At 41.9% G+C, this 14,404-nt stretch overlaps 1 long non-coding RNA gene across 1 annotated transcript in view; it reads left to right on the forward strand.

The window, feature by feature from the left end:
• Positions 1–14,404, forward strand: part of LOC138846579 (uncharacterized) — a 168,224-nt gene that overhangs the window by 26,129 nt on the left and 127,691 nt on the right. The window contains exon 3 of the long non-coding RNA XR_011384102.2: positions 7,144–7,268. This is a non-coding gene — a long non-coding RNA (uncharacterized LOC138846579). The remainder of the gene's footprint in view (positions 1–7,143; positions 7,269–14,404) is intronic.

A 14,404-nucleotide genomic window follows, 5' to 3' on the forward strand; every position in this document is an offset into this window, starting at 1 on the left:
CTAAACTGTGCAAATGACGGCAGCAAACTTGCCCCACAGGAACAAAGGGTGTTGTTATGCACATTTGGTGCAGTGTAGCGACCAAGGAAAAGCAAGGACTAATGGGAATCCACAGGGAGGCCAGGACCATCACTGCAGCCTAGAGGGTTTAGACAACAGTTGCAAAGGCACCGGGCGGCACAATGCGATTCCGGGGAACTTACGTGGGTCTTTGCTAAAGGTCCAGCTCAGGAGGTCATCTCCGTGGGAAATTTGTTGCATGGTGGAGCCGGAGCTGGTGAAAATGTGAAAGAAGTGCTGAAGTTATAGGGACAAGGCTGGCACAACCCAGTGCCCATTGCAAGTTCTCCCCCTCAATCTTTGTAAAGAAGGAAGCAAGTCCCTCCAGGAGTCCCATAACGGGTGTGTTTACAGACTAGAACTGAGTGACAACGGTCCCCCTTTCGAGTAAGAAGAGCTGAGAGAGATGATTTTACAGTATTTCCTCTCATCAAAGTAACACAGGCTTGTCTCTCGCTTCCTGACACAGAAAATTGCATTTTGTCACCCATTTGTCAGTTCTTACAGATTTTAAGATAATTAAAGAACATTACAGCAGGTGACAGCTGTTGCCGAGCGCCGTGTTGCTAGTTCTTCTGCTTGTTGGATGCCCATGAATCTCGGATGATGATAGCTTAGTGCTCCAGGTTTAATTAGCTGGTTGTTTTGAATCTGTCTAGGCTCTCAGGTGTGGGGTTAGCAGGCTTGCAGCTTGTCGAATCTGAGCTGTGTTCATCACGGGCTGGCAGACCCAGCTCTGACCAGCTCATAGGAGAGGCCGCTGGGGGTGCCCTGACCCTTATCAGACAAGGATGCCTAAGGGAGGAGGAGGCAGGGTTTTGGTGATGGCTATTAAGAGAATCAAGTGCTGATTGGTTTCCTGATGTTCTTGCACCAAATCATGCTTTTGATTTTGAAATTTATTTTCTGATTATATCTCCTTCAAGGCCATCTCTTCTATTACAATGCACTGCAATCATAATCCATTGGGATTTATCGCCAGGTGAGTTTGCCAAAAACTCACTGACATTCAGAAGGGAGATCTGTGTGGTCTCAGCTCTGGCTTTCTGTAGCGTAGGATACTTCCTTTCCTCCCTTGGAGAATGTGAATGCCATTACACTGCTCCAGAGACACCAAGAACCCTGCCAGAAACTCCTTGCTTCCTTTCTCTTTCCTTCTTCCTGGATGGGAGTGAGTTTCTATGTGTTTTAACAATTTGTTCTTTAAAAACATACATTTAAAAAAGAAAGCACAGTGTATTCAGTTTTGATCCCCGAATCAGGCTTGTTTTCAAGTTAATATTGAAAGGAGTTTTCAGGCATAAATTTAAAAAATTGAGTAACACATAATAATTGTACATATTTATGGGGTAGAGTGTTTTAATTTGATCCACGTATACTATGTGTAATGATCAGACCAGGGCAATTAGCATTTGCATATCCTCAAACATTTATCATTTCTTTTTGTCTATAGCCCACAAATTCATTTTTTTCCAGTTCTTTTATAAAATACATAATTGTCCATGATAGTCCCCCTGCTGTGCTGTAGAACACTAGTGCTTATTCCTCCTATCTAACTGTTTTCATACTTGTTATCCAACCTCTCTGCTGAAGATTATCCTTAACTTATATGAAAGTTCATCCCTAGCAATATACTCTGAATCATTAAAAGCTATAAAGCAGAAGCGCATCAATTTCTATTTTAGAAACATAGTGAATATCTTCTGCTTATAGAAACTACTTATAGGCCTTTAGAGGTGTTCATTTACACCTTTTCTTTCATACCATTGTGTCCTTTCCTTGAATCTTTTTCCTTTTTTAAAGATTTGTTTATTTATTTGAAAGGCAGAGTCAGACACACACACACACACACACATACACGGGGAAAGAGAGAGAGAAAGAAAAGAAGATATATTCTATCTGCTGGTTCACTCCTTAAATGGCTGCAACAGCTGGGGTTGGGCCAGGACGAAGCCAGGGGGTTGGGCCAGGCTGAGACCAGGGGCCTGGAATTCCATCTGGGTCTCGCATGTGGGTGGTAGGGATCCAGGCACCTGGGCCTTCCTAGGCACGTTAGCAGGGAGCTGAATAGGAGGCAGAGCAACTCTTGAGAATAAGAATGGTTTCTTTGCCCCCCTGTATAACTTGGCGTCTTAAGTCTAACATTGAGTGTGAGAAGTACACATACCTCTTTTGTAAATAAGGATTTAGTGAAATGGAGAGGAAGCTGATGTCCTGACACACACAGAAAAACACCCTTCTTTATTAGGCTCATACTTTTTTTTTTTAACTTTTATTTAATGAATATAAATTTCCAAAGTACAGCTTATGGATTACAATGGCTTCCCTCCCATAACGTCCCTCCCACCCACAACCCTCCCCTCTCCCACTCCCTCTCCCCTTCCATTCACATCAACATTCATTTTCGATTCTCTTTATCTACAGAAGATCAGTTTAGCATACATTAAGTAAAGATTTCAACAGTTTGCTCCCACACAGAAACATAAAGTGAAAAATAATAGATGATTTTTTAAATGATGATGAAATCAGATCAGACCTATTGTCATGTTTAATCCCAGTGAGAGTCAAGTTGGGAATTGATAATTTCTTCTTCTTCTTCTTCTTCTTCTTTTTTTTTTTTTTTTACAGAAGATCAGTTTAGTATACATTAAGTAAAGCTTTCAACAGTTTGCACCCCCATAGAAACACAAAGTGAAATATACTGTTTGAGTACTCGTTATAGCATTAAGTCTCAATGTACAGCACGCTAAGGACAGAGATCCTACATGAGGAGTAAGTGCATAGTGACTCCTGTTGTTGACTTTACAAATTGACACTCTTGTTTATGGCCTCAGTAATCTCCCCATGCTCCAGTCATGAGTTTCCAAGGCTATGGAAGCCCCTTGAGTTCTCCGACTCTTATCTTGTTTAGACAAGGTCATAGTCAAAGTGGAGGTTCTCTCCTCCCTTCAGAAAAAGGTACCTCCTTCTTTGAAGACCTGTTCTTTCCACTGGGATCTCACTCACAGAGATCTTTCATTTAGTTTTTTTTTTTTTTTTTTTTTTGCCAGAGTGTCTTGGCTTTCCATGCCTGAAATACTCTCATGGGCTTTTCAGCCAGATCAGAATGCCTTTAGGGCTGATTCTGAGGCCAGAGTGCTGTTTAGGACATCTGCCATTCTATGAGTCTGCTGAGTATCTCGCTTCCCATGTTGGATCACTCTCCCCTTTATTTATTCTATCGGTTAGTATTAGGAGGTACTAGACTTGTTTATGTGCTCCCTTTGACTCTTAGTCCTTTCATTATGATCAATTGTGAACAGAAATTGATCACTTGGACTAGTGAGATGGCATTGGCACATGCCACCTTGATGGGATTAAATTGGAGTCCCCTGGTATGTTTCTAACTCTACCATTTGGGGCAAGTCAGTATTAGACTCATACTTGTTCATTGTTCTCCCAAGTCCACTTCAGCCTGAGTTTTTATTTTTTTTAAAGATTGACTTATCTATTTGAAAGACAGAGTTAGAGAGAGAGAGAGAGAGAATAGAGAGAGAGAGAGTAGAGAGAGTGAGAGAGAGAGTAGAGTACAGAGAGAGAGAAGAGAGAGAGTGAGCACATGCTTCCATCTGCTGGTTCATACCCAGAAGGTCACAATGTCCAGGGCTGGGCCAGAGCTGAACCAGGCTGAAACCAGGAGCCAAGAGCTTCATCTGGGTCTCGTACATGGGTAACAGGGGCCCAAGCACTTGGGCCATCTTCTGCTGCTTTTCCCAGGTTTGTTAGCTAGGAGCTGGATTGGAAGTGGAGCAGGTGGAACTCCAACCAGCACCCATATGGGCTGCTGGCATTGCAGGTGGTAGCTTAACCCAATATACTATAGCACTGTCCCTTCAGTCTGAGTTTTATCTATCGTCACATTCTGACCCCAACCCATCCATCTAAGTGTGTTCCCTGTATATTCTCCACTCTGATAGAGCCGATCTCTTCATTGGTTTGTGCCCTTAGGAACATGTCTTCTGTTGTGTGTGCCAAGAACATTTTTCACCTGATGATAAAACTTGTACAGAATTTAAGGTCAAATTAAATTCTCTGCACAGTCTTCTCCAACTTGTTCTCTACATTCCTTTCTCTCTCTTTGTTTAACTTGTATAGCAGTTGCATTCATAGAACCTCACTGTTTTTGGCACTATTTTTCCATAATATATTTATTCAATTAACTTAAGCAAATTTATTTATTTATGTATTATTTATTTGAAAGGCAGAGAGACAGAGGGAGAAAGAGAGAGACAGAGGAAGATCTTCCATCTGCTGGTTCATTCCCAAAATGTCTGTAATAGCCATGACTGGTCCAGGATGCAGCTACGAACCAAGAACTCACTGTAGGTTTACTGTGTGGGTGGCAGGAACCTAAGTACTTGAGTTATCACCTGTTGTCTCTTAGGGTGTGCATTAGCCTGAGCTGGAATTGGAGACAGAACTGGTACTCAAACTTAACACTCAATATGGAATGCGGGTGTTCCAAGAGCTGACTTAACTGCTGTGTCAAACACCCATCCCTAATCACTTAATTTTCATACTTTAAATTCAAGTGCAAGATCCTAAAATCATCTTTTCACTATGTTCTCAATGGATGTTTATAGAAACCATTACAGAAATCCATTTTGATAGGTATTGGGGATGCAGCAATGATTAAGACAGAGTGACTTTATACTTTTTTTTTTTTAACTATCCTCAATTTCCTTAACACAGGGCCAAGGAAACATCAATGCTTGGCTAATTCTTTTGTTTAGTTGGTTCTCCCTCCAGGCCCACTTCACATTTGTCAATGCATTCATAGCTCCACAGAGAGGCTGGCTCAATATTTTGTATCCAGTTTTATTACATGTTCTATCAACCTTGCTAAAAAGAAAATTACTATAGAGAAACCTAACCTCAGTTCTCAGCCATCACTATAATTGCATACAAATTTTGATTATCTGGAGTATGAAGTAGTGACAAGGAAATGAAATTCAATTAACATAAAATATATATGATGGTATAGGACTTTGAGTGTTGGCTGATGAGGATTGGAGAAAGAAGCGGGAAAGGGCAGGGGCTAGTTAGTAGGACAGGCAAAGGCTGGGTTGACTTCAAATCAAGTAGCCAAGTCTCCATAACACTGTTCATGAGGGAAGGACTGTAGAGAGTAGTCTAGCTGCTTTGCTGGGATCTCTGGGTGGTGGAAACACTTGCGGTAAGTGGATGGTTCAGAGTTACCAAGCATGCGTCTTCCCTGCAACACTGTCTGATGTTATAGATGCAGATTCTAACCCCTGGGAAAAGGGGGCAGGCAGGATGGGAGGAGAAGCTGCCTGAGTTTGTTGTTAGAAATCTATCCATGGGACTGGCGCTTGTGGTGCAGCAGGTTAAAGCCCTGGCCTGAAGCGCCGGCATCCCATATGGGCTCCGGTCCTAGTCCTGGCTGTTCCTCTTCTGAGCCAGCTCTCTGCTGTGGCCTGGGATAGCAGTGGAAGATGGCCCAAGCCCTTAGGCCCCTGCACCCACATGGGAGGCCTGGAAGAAGCTCCTGGCTCCTGGTTTCAGATCAGCACAGCTCCGGCCATTGTGGCCATCTAGGGGGAGTGAACCAGTGGATGGAAGACCTCTCTCTCTGTCTCGACCTCTCTCTGTAACTCTTTCAAATAAATAAAATAAATCTTAAAAAAGAATCTATCCACAATAGAGTAAGATCAATGAGGTCTCTAGACCTTCTAGGGAAGACAGAATAGCATCAGGAGAAGAAGGCAGAGCTGCGTGCTCTGGAAGAAATTGATTTGGAAGGAACGGAGGAAGTGCTCAGTAAGCCAGCTCCATCCAAGACTTTCTTGGACGAGGGAAACAAGACTGTTGGCAGCCACGTAGGCATGGCGCTGGTACATTTATTCCCACCTACACAGCTAGGCTTGGCAGAATTGGCTCCATCCCTGAGTAGGGCAGAGGTAGAGCTGCAGGTGAAAGGTTTTTCATACCAGAGGAGTGCTGAAGGTAATAGATGGATGTGGGGTTTGCTGGTATTGATATGCACAGCCAGAGTTGAGTCCTTTTTCACTTTTTTCTCCTTTGACAATTCTGGAGTAGCTTACATTATTTTGTGTTTTTTTCTTCTCATTTGGAGGTAGAGAAATTAATTAGCTGTGAAATGACTCAAGGCAGAAGCAAAGATCAAATATGAAAGAAAGCAAGAAGAATAAATACAACTGCATTGTATAGCCAATTCCTGGATGTGCAAAAAAAAAAAAATCACAGGAGCTATTTTGAAGATAAAATGGCATGCTGATAAGAATATCAGATGGCTTTACCAGAATTTGGATTAGTTTTTGTTCAGATATTCCCTTCCCCCAACTTACAAATAGAGCATTTAATTTAAGGACAAATAATACATAGTGAAGATCAACATACAATCATCGAAGCAGAAATTATTGGAGAAAAATAGTGCAAATTGGAGAATTCAGAGGAAAATCAGTATTGCAATTCCTCTATTATTGGATATGATCCTATTAAAACATAATTTGCAACTTTCATCTACTAGAATATTGCTCCCTCTCACAAACAGGTATTGGCACCAGCTCAGACACATTTACTATGTTCCAAGTAGTGTTAATTTATTTTTTCTCATATCCTCAATTGCCACAGTATATTCATTTTGATTTAAAAACCCAGAGCACAACTTAATTTTAACAAATAATTTAATTTAAAATAACTACTTATCGAATCCCACTAAATTGTATTTTTTTCCCATATAGTACTGCCATATAAATTTGAATTATCAACTTTGCTTCCTATTACTTCTAGCTTTTTTCCTTTAGGACTTTCCATTTTTGTATCTGAAAGAAGCAATACTTCTAAAATTATTTTTATTAAACATATTTTATCTATAGCTGATCACAGCACAGTCATCCCAGAGGCAGATTTATTGAGAGGACAGATAATAATCCAGTTACTGAGAAACTTAGTAGGAGAATCAGTTCTTAATTCTGAAACTCTGCTTTAACGTGTGTTGCCATGTCTGATATATTTTTCCTGAGGTCGGCACTTATATTGTCTGTATCTGTTTCTTCTTAGGGGACTCAGATTCTGAGAAGGTGAAATGTAAGGCATAACCAGAGAGACCACTCCAGTTACAAGCTGAAGCCCATCACAAACTGTCCCTTCTGCATTTGACAGGTGACCACAGGATCTCAAAAGTGGTAAGAATTGTGACTTGATTTTTCCAGCTCTTCAAAGAGGTATAATGTCTGCCAAAAATCCAGCTGGCACTTACAGAAACTTGTAGATAATGTATGAGTTAATTTGATAATTTTTGTAGAAATTGTTTCCAAATTTTGATAAAGATATTTTAAAATATTATGTTCTTCTCTTGAATACTCAGCTTATTTTATTTCATAAGGTAAAAACCAAGTATCTTACAAGTGCTTTAACTTTATGTATTTTTTGAAGTTTGATTTTTATTTATTTGGTTTATTTGAAAGAGAGAGAGAGGTATAGATAGGTAGAGAGATAGAGAGGTATCTCTAATCTGCTTCTCCATCCCCAGTGGCTGTAACAGCTAAGGCTGGGCTAGGCCAAAGCAAGGAAACAGAATTCAGTGCAGATATCCCATGTGGATAGTAGCAACACAACCACTTGAGCCATCACCCTTTGCCTCCCACGGTGCACATTAGCAGGAAGCTGCAATGGACAGTGGAGCCTGGACTTGAACCCTGGCACCCTGACAAGGGATTCCAGCTGCTGACTTAACTGCTGTGTTGTATCTCCACTCACTGTGACTTTAAAAGTAAACTTCATTCAAGAGAATAATTTTCTGTGGAAAATACAGAAAAAAGGTTTTTCAAAATGAAACTAAAGTAATTATTATTTTCATGAAGTCTTATAACCATAGCTTAAAATGAAAAAAAAAAAAAAGGGCAAAACCAATGGTCATTGATAATGCTTCCAATAACCCATCTAATAAAAATGGTACTGATGGAAAAAATGGCTTAGAAAGTAGGTTGTTTAATATTGATTTCATTATTATTGCCTTTGTTAAAACAAGAGAGCATGTGTTAAATTATGTGTGGTGTATGCTAGATGGTGGAGACATGTTGTAAAAATGATTCTTCCAATTCTTCCAAATCTTCCCGGTCACAATTGTAGGAAGGCATAGTATAGTTCAAGGCAGCCAGTGCATCTCAGCTTTTAGTTGTCAGAGAGTAACATGGGTTCCTTTGGTGTTGGTTCATGCTCTTGTATTTTGGAGTGTACAAGAAGAGAATGAGTGACTACTGGGCCAGCTTTACAATGGGTTAATACATTTGGAATGGGAATGGATTAGGTGACCTGAAAAAAAAAATCCTCTCCAGTGTGATATTCTACTATTGTAGCCTTTTTGGGAAGTAATTCATAGATCTGATCCGAATTCCTCGGGATGGATAGGCCATAGGAGATCTAGCAGCTCTATAATACCTGAATCACTTCGTGCCTTATTTCCAATTCAGATTACAAAGCACGTTCAAAAGAGTAAAATCACACTCTGGTTACCAGCTCATGGTAAAATGGCACGAAGATTAGATCGACGATAAAGCATTCTGCTAGACACACTCATAATGCATCCGCTTCATTCACAAGTTACTCAAGCCTCAGAGAGAACCCCCCCCCCCCCCAGATGTCTGTACACACAAGTTTGTTCTCCCAGAAACTCTAATATGTTTTCAGCAGGCCTCGGTGTTTATGTTGCTTTTAGCATCAGCAAGTACAGAACAAGGTGTGCTCCGGCAAGTCCCATGAACATGGCTGCTGTTGGTACCTAGTCCTGAGCATGATTTGGGAAAAGAACGAAGAAGTAGAAGCTTTGCCTGTGGTGCTAAGAGGAGGAAAAGAGAACCAGGATGTTGTGTGACACAAGTACTAGGAATAAAACCCCTGTTCACTCTCAGCTACTCCTGATTACACGGAACGCTGATGGGCTGATTAAAGTCCCCTCTGAACTTGCAGGACGTCTGCTGCCACCAAGTGCTACCTGCTCCTGTGTACATGCAGTAATGGAAGCTAGAGAGCTGGGACCCTTCCTCTTTTGTGTTTGTGAGGAGCACTATGCATCTCATCTTTTAGTTTTGTGCCCCCTACTTCCAAAACATCATGAAATGCTATCTTGGAAAGGGCCTTTATTCACTTGTCACTGTTATTTTAATAAGATATAGAGCCATTTATCAACAGGCCAGGGCCAATAGATTTAAAAAATTCTACTTCCCCTTACCTTGTGACAGCTGACAGCACTGTAGACTGGAATGGTGGAAGGAGAGAGGATTTTTCCTCCATTTTTTTTCATTGATTTGCGCATAATACTTGTACATCTTTGTGGGACACATGGCAGTATTTCACAATATTTCCTCACATGTGTATACTGTGAAGTGATCAGATCAGTCCTTCATGAGCTTTTGAAGGAAGGTAAGTATTGTTTAAACTCCATGTCTGCCCCTTACTAAATGAGGGTCATTGGTAGAATTAATTAAAGCTTCTTGCGTCTTAGTCTCATCACCTATAAAATAAGAATATCAAAATATAAATTATGTTGGAACATAATTCTACACTGTTTATTTACTACTGCCTCTATGTCTGGTTGTTATTCTGGATATAGAGGCAGAAGTTAATAAATGGTATGGAATAAGGACTTTTTTTTTTAAGGAATTTACCCATACACAATTGAGAGATTAGGTTAAAGAGTTCATGTACAGTTATGGTGTCTATGTCAGATGCTGAGCTCAGCAGAGTTGGCTGTTAGAAGAAGGAAGGCCAAGAAGCAGGAGAGAGTAAGTGCAAGGTAGAACATGTGAGAATGGGCTGGAACCCTCAGGGATGAAATGGAAGCTGCGTGGTCTCTACTTCCAAGCCTCCAGCTTCAATGGGGTGGATGATTGGCAGGGGCCCCTGGCACCCTTCCTCACCCAGCTGAAGAGGCACCCAGTACAGGAGTCAGAGAAACTGAAGGAGATGACTCAGCTGTGTCTACAGGAGTCGTGGCCTGATCATTACTTCATTCTACGGTGAGTCACCAGATGAAAGCCCAGGGATGGACCGAAGCAGTGCCTGCAACCTTGTGTTCACCTTCTGAGTCTAAAAAAAATTTGAGGGTCCTTCAAAATGCAATTAAAAGATGAGTTTATTTTGGTTCAATGAATTGAAATCCAAGCATAATTTTTGACAGTTCGCATTTCCATGATCTTTTGGAAGACTTTGTGTATGGGTAGTTGCTTTATTCCCTGCTTCCAAATCCCACATAAAATGTGTCTTGTGGTCCTCGTGAATTTAGAACCATACAGGGAAGGGGAATTCTGATAAACAGTTCCAGTGAGCTAAGTTGATTTATAACAAATCCATACTAGTATCTATTATTTTAAAAATTCCTTCAACAATTCTTCTTTTCCCTTAATCACCTAGCATATTCTCATACCTAGTATATGGTTGCCTTGTCATTCCTCACGGTACTCAGATGGTAGGCAGGGGCTGGCCTGGTGGCGCAGTGGGTTAATCCTCCACCTGCAATGCCAGCATCCCATATGGACACCAGTTCTAGTCCCGGTTGCTCCTCTTCCCATCCAGCTCTCTGCTATGGCCTGGGAAAGCAGTAGAAGATGGCCCAAGTCCTTGGGCCCCTGCACCCACCTGGGAGACCTGGAGGAGACTCCTGGCTCCTGGCTTCGCATTGGTGCATCTCCGGCCATCAGCCATTTGGGGAGTGAACCAATGGAAGGAAGACCTTTCTCTCTTTCTCTCTCTTACTGTCTGTAGCTCTACCTGTCAAATAAATAAATAAAAGCTTAAACAAACAAACAAACAAACAAACAAAAAAAGATGGTAGGCAGTGCAATTCTCTCTACTTCCACGTATCTCTGGACGAGCAGTTCTCAACCAAGGTGGTTCTGACCCCAGGGGAGTTGGCAGCGTCTGATGGAGGCGGCTACTGGTTTTCCGTGGGTGGAGGTCAGGGAAGCTACCTCTCCTATAGTGCGTGGAACAGGCTTCCCACGAGGAGGCATCACCCAGCTCACAGTCTGAGTCATGCCGAGGCGGTGGAGAAAGCCTGGGACACAGTCATCTCATTGCCCCTGCAGTCGGAGGAAGGAGGATCCTTTCTTCCTGGGCTCATTCCTTCACCTGGGCTTTTGTGCACATCCCTTGCAACCCTTCCCGGACTCCACGCACTCTCTTCTCGCTCCCTTTTACCTTGCAGACTAAACAGATTAAAACAATCACATTTGCTTTCCCTTTAGATTTTGCAAATTACCCCTTTAATTACAAACTCTCTAATTGAATGATCCATGTTGGTTACTCATTTCCTGCGTACCTCCAGCAATCTGCTGCCTCCAGCAGTCTGGTGCCTCTAAAAAATCACTGATCTTTTAGATTAGTAATGAGCTTATTTTGGCCAGAAATGTGGATTTTTTTAAAAAGCAAAATTAATTGACTTTACTTTCAAATTAATTTCTTTTCCTGTATACACTGTTTTCAAATTCTTTCTCCTGTCCTCACTGAAATCGTCACGTCAAACTTTTCCCCCTGATAATGTAACGGAACTTCTCTGGTCAGTATCTGCAATGCCTTCTGGTTTGCTCAATCCCGTGGGCACCGCTCAGTCCTCTGCTCCTGCACTTTCATGCTGTGGGTGCTCCTGTGGAATCCCTTCTTCCCTTGGCTGAGCATAACTCTACCTGCCCTGGCTGCTTCTCTCCCACCACACTCCTTTCCAATGCCCTTTAGTGGTTCTCCTCTCCTTCTCCTCCTCTCCTTCCCCTCTCCTTCTCATCCTTCTTCCTTTTTCCTTCCAGCCTTCTTGAATTTTGAAGGTTCCCATGAATCCGTGTTTGAGTTTCCTACAGCCCTGTCCCACCACGACCTCCTTTCCTCTCAGGGCGTTCACTCTTCTGCGTTGAGAACCCGAGTTCACAGCGGCACCCTGGGCCTGGATGCGGATCTCTGGACTCTTACATGCCATGATCTTTTCAAAATATCTGCTCACAAGATAAGACTAGCGGGGGTGGGGGTGATTGGTCTAGTGGTTGACGCTGGTGAGGAAGCCTACATCCCGTTCCATAGTGTCTGGATTTACTCCCAGCTCTGCCTCCTGATCCCAGCTTCCTTCTCATGCAGCCCTGAGAGGCAGCAGTGATGGCTCATGGAATTGGGTCCTTGCCACTCACTCACAAAGGAGACTTTGATTGAGTTCTGGTTGCTGGCTTTGCATTGCCAACCTTCCCAGCCATTGTCAGCATGAGGAGTGAACTAGTGCATAGGAACTCTCTGTCTCTCAACTAAGGACGGAAGATCCTGGTTTTTCCTGTAAGCCTGTCTCAGGAAATGTCAACTCTACCTCTCCAGTTGTTCAGACCCAACACCTTGGGACAGTCCTCAACTCTTCTGTCTTACAAATTATACACAATCATTCAGAAAACACTGTCACTTCTATCTTCTCCATACATTCAGAATCCAAACCCTTTTCATCGCGTCCAATACTTGGATCAACACATGCACTTCCTAGAACAAGACACCAGCGTTTCTCACCTGGGATGTTCCCAGTGTCCCAATTGTGTTCCGCCTTTCTCAGGACTAATGTCTTTAGCAATGACAAAAGATCTTCCAGCCACGCCCTGCCCCCTCTCTGCAGAGCGTGCTTTTATCAGCATGATTTCCTAATTTTAGCATGTTTTGCAAACGTGGATAGGCTGAGACTCCCCCATACCATTAAGTTCTAGTTCTTTTTTTGCTTAATGATTCTTTCTTCTGTTTGTCCCTTTCCTCTAGCATTTTTAGTATAAGCAACAAGAAGAAACTGGACTGAATTTTCAACAGTTTCCTTAGAAATCTCCTCAGCACAGTATCCAAGTTTATCACTTAGAAATTCTGCCCTCCATGCTATGATGGCTCACAATTCAGTGAGGCTCTCTGTCGCTACACCTCTCTCTTTCTCTCTCCCTCTCTCTTTCTCTCTAACTCTGCTTTTCAAATAAATAAAATAAATCTTTAAAAAAACCCCAAAACAAAAAAGATCACTTTTCTTCTACTTCCTTTTTCTTTTTAAAAAGATTTTAATTTATTTACTTGAAAAGTAAAGTTATATAGAGAGAGAAGGAGAAAGAGAGAGACATACTTTCTGTTCACTGGTTCACTCCCCAAATGGCCACAATGGCCAGATAGAAGCAGGAACCAGGAGCTTCTTCTGGGTCTCTCATGTCAGTGCAGATGTCTTAGACCACCTTCTGCTGCTTTCCCAGGTGCGTTAGCAGGGAGCTGGATTAAAAGTGGAGCAGCCAGGATGCAAACTTGTGCCCACACGGGATGTTGGCCCCATAGGTGGCAACAATACCTACCATGGCACAGCACTGGCCCCATGGGGGCATTTTAAAATCTTACCATAATCTCAAAGTCCCCTAAATGACTGGACTGTGTGTATAAAAAGGAGACAGCAAGTGCATATGCATGTAAAACCCAGAGACCTCACTCCATCCATGTCCTTTACCATCTCATTTCCTAATTTCCTTATGTTCTATATACCGTACTCATGAATTTTACTCTCGAAAGTTTCATTTTACTGCTTGAGGAGCTTTTGGGATATAAGCAAACTCAGCATTGCGGATTTAGGGTTGCATCAACAACTTATCCTGGCATTCTAAATGCATTCAGCCAAAAGTTTAAGTATTGGCTGTTACTTTTATGAACTTAAGACCTTAGGTCAGTTATTAGACCTTTCTAACTCTGGTTTAAATCATCTGTAAAATGAATATTACTGCTTAGAGAGATCAAAATGAGGTGGTGTGGCATTCAAGAACTAATGTCTTTGCTAGCTTAAAATTTCATATTATAACAAATAAGAAGAAAATGATGATATGGATATTGGCCAAGATGGCCTTAGCATGCCCCTGAACCTCACTAAATGTTAGATAAGTTTCTTCCTGTCTCTAGACCCTTGACCTCTCTTTTCTTAGAACATTTTCTTTAGAATGGTAAATTCTTTCTCTGCCCCTTCTTCCAACCTCCTGCCAGTTTCATAACCAAGGACTTTCTTTCTTAAGGACCTGGAGGCCATCCCTTTCAAAGGAAATCATCAAGGAAGGTAGTTCCCTATTTCCCAGCCTCTGTGGGATGTTAGGAGCCACTTTAGTGAGAGTCTTACTCCAAGTTGTAAAACTATCTCCTACCTAGAAGATAAGAGAAAGCTTATTTTTCCTCTGGTACCGTGTAGGGGGCTTTATGATATCTCTCACCCCAGTTTTAAAAAACCCTCCCATTCACTCATTGTTTCAGTGGAGTTAAGACTGCTGTCACTCCCCAATTGCCATAGCCTTGAATAAAA

This window comes from Oryctolagus cuniculus, chromosome 18, assembly GCF_051225735.1.
Source record: "Oryctolagus cuniculus isolate XC-2025 breed Fujian yellow rabbit chromosome 18, ASM5122573v1, whole genome shotgun sequence".
Taxonomy (NCBI): Eukaryota; Metazoa; Chordata; class Mammalia; order Lagomorpha; family Leporidae; genus Oryctolagus; species Oryctolagus cuniculus.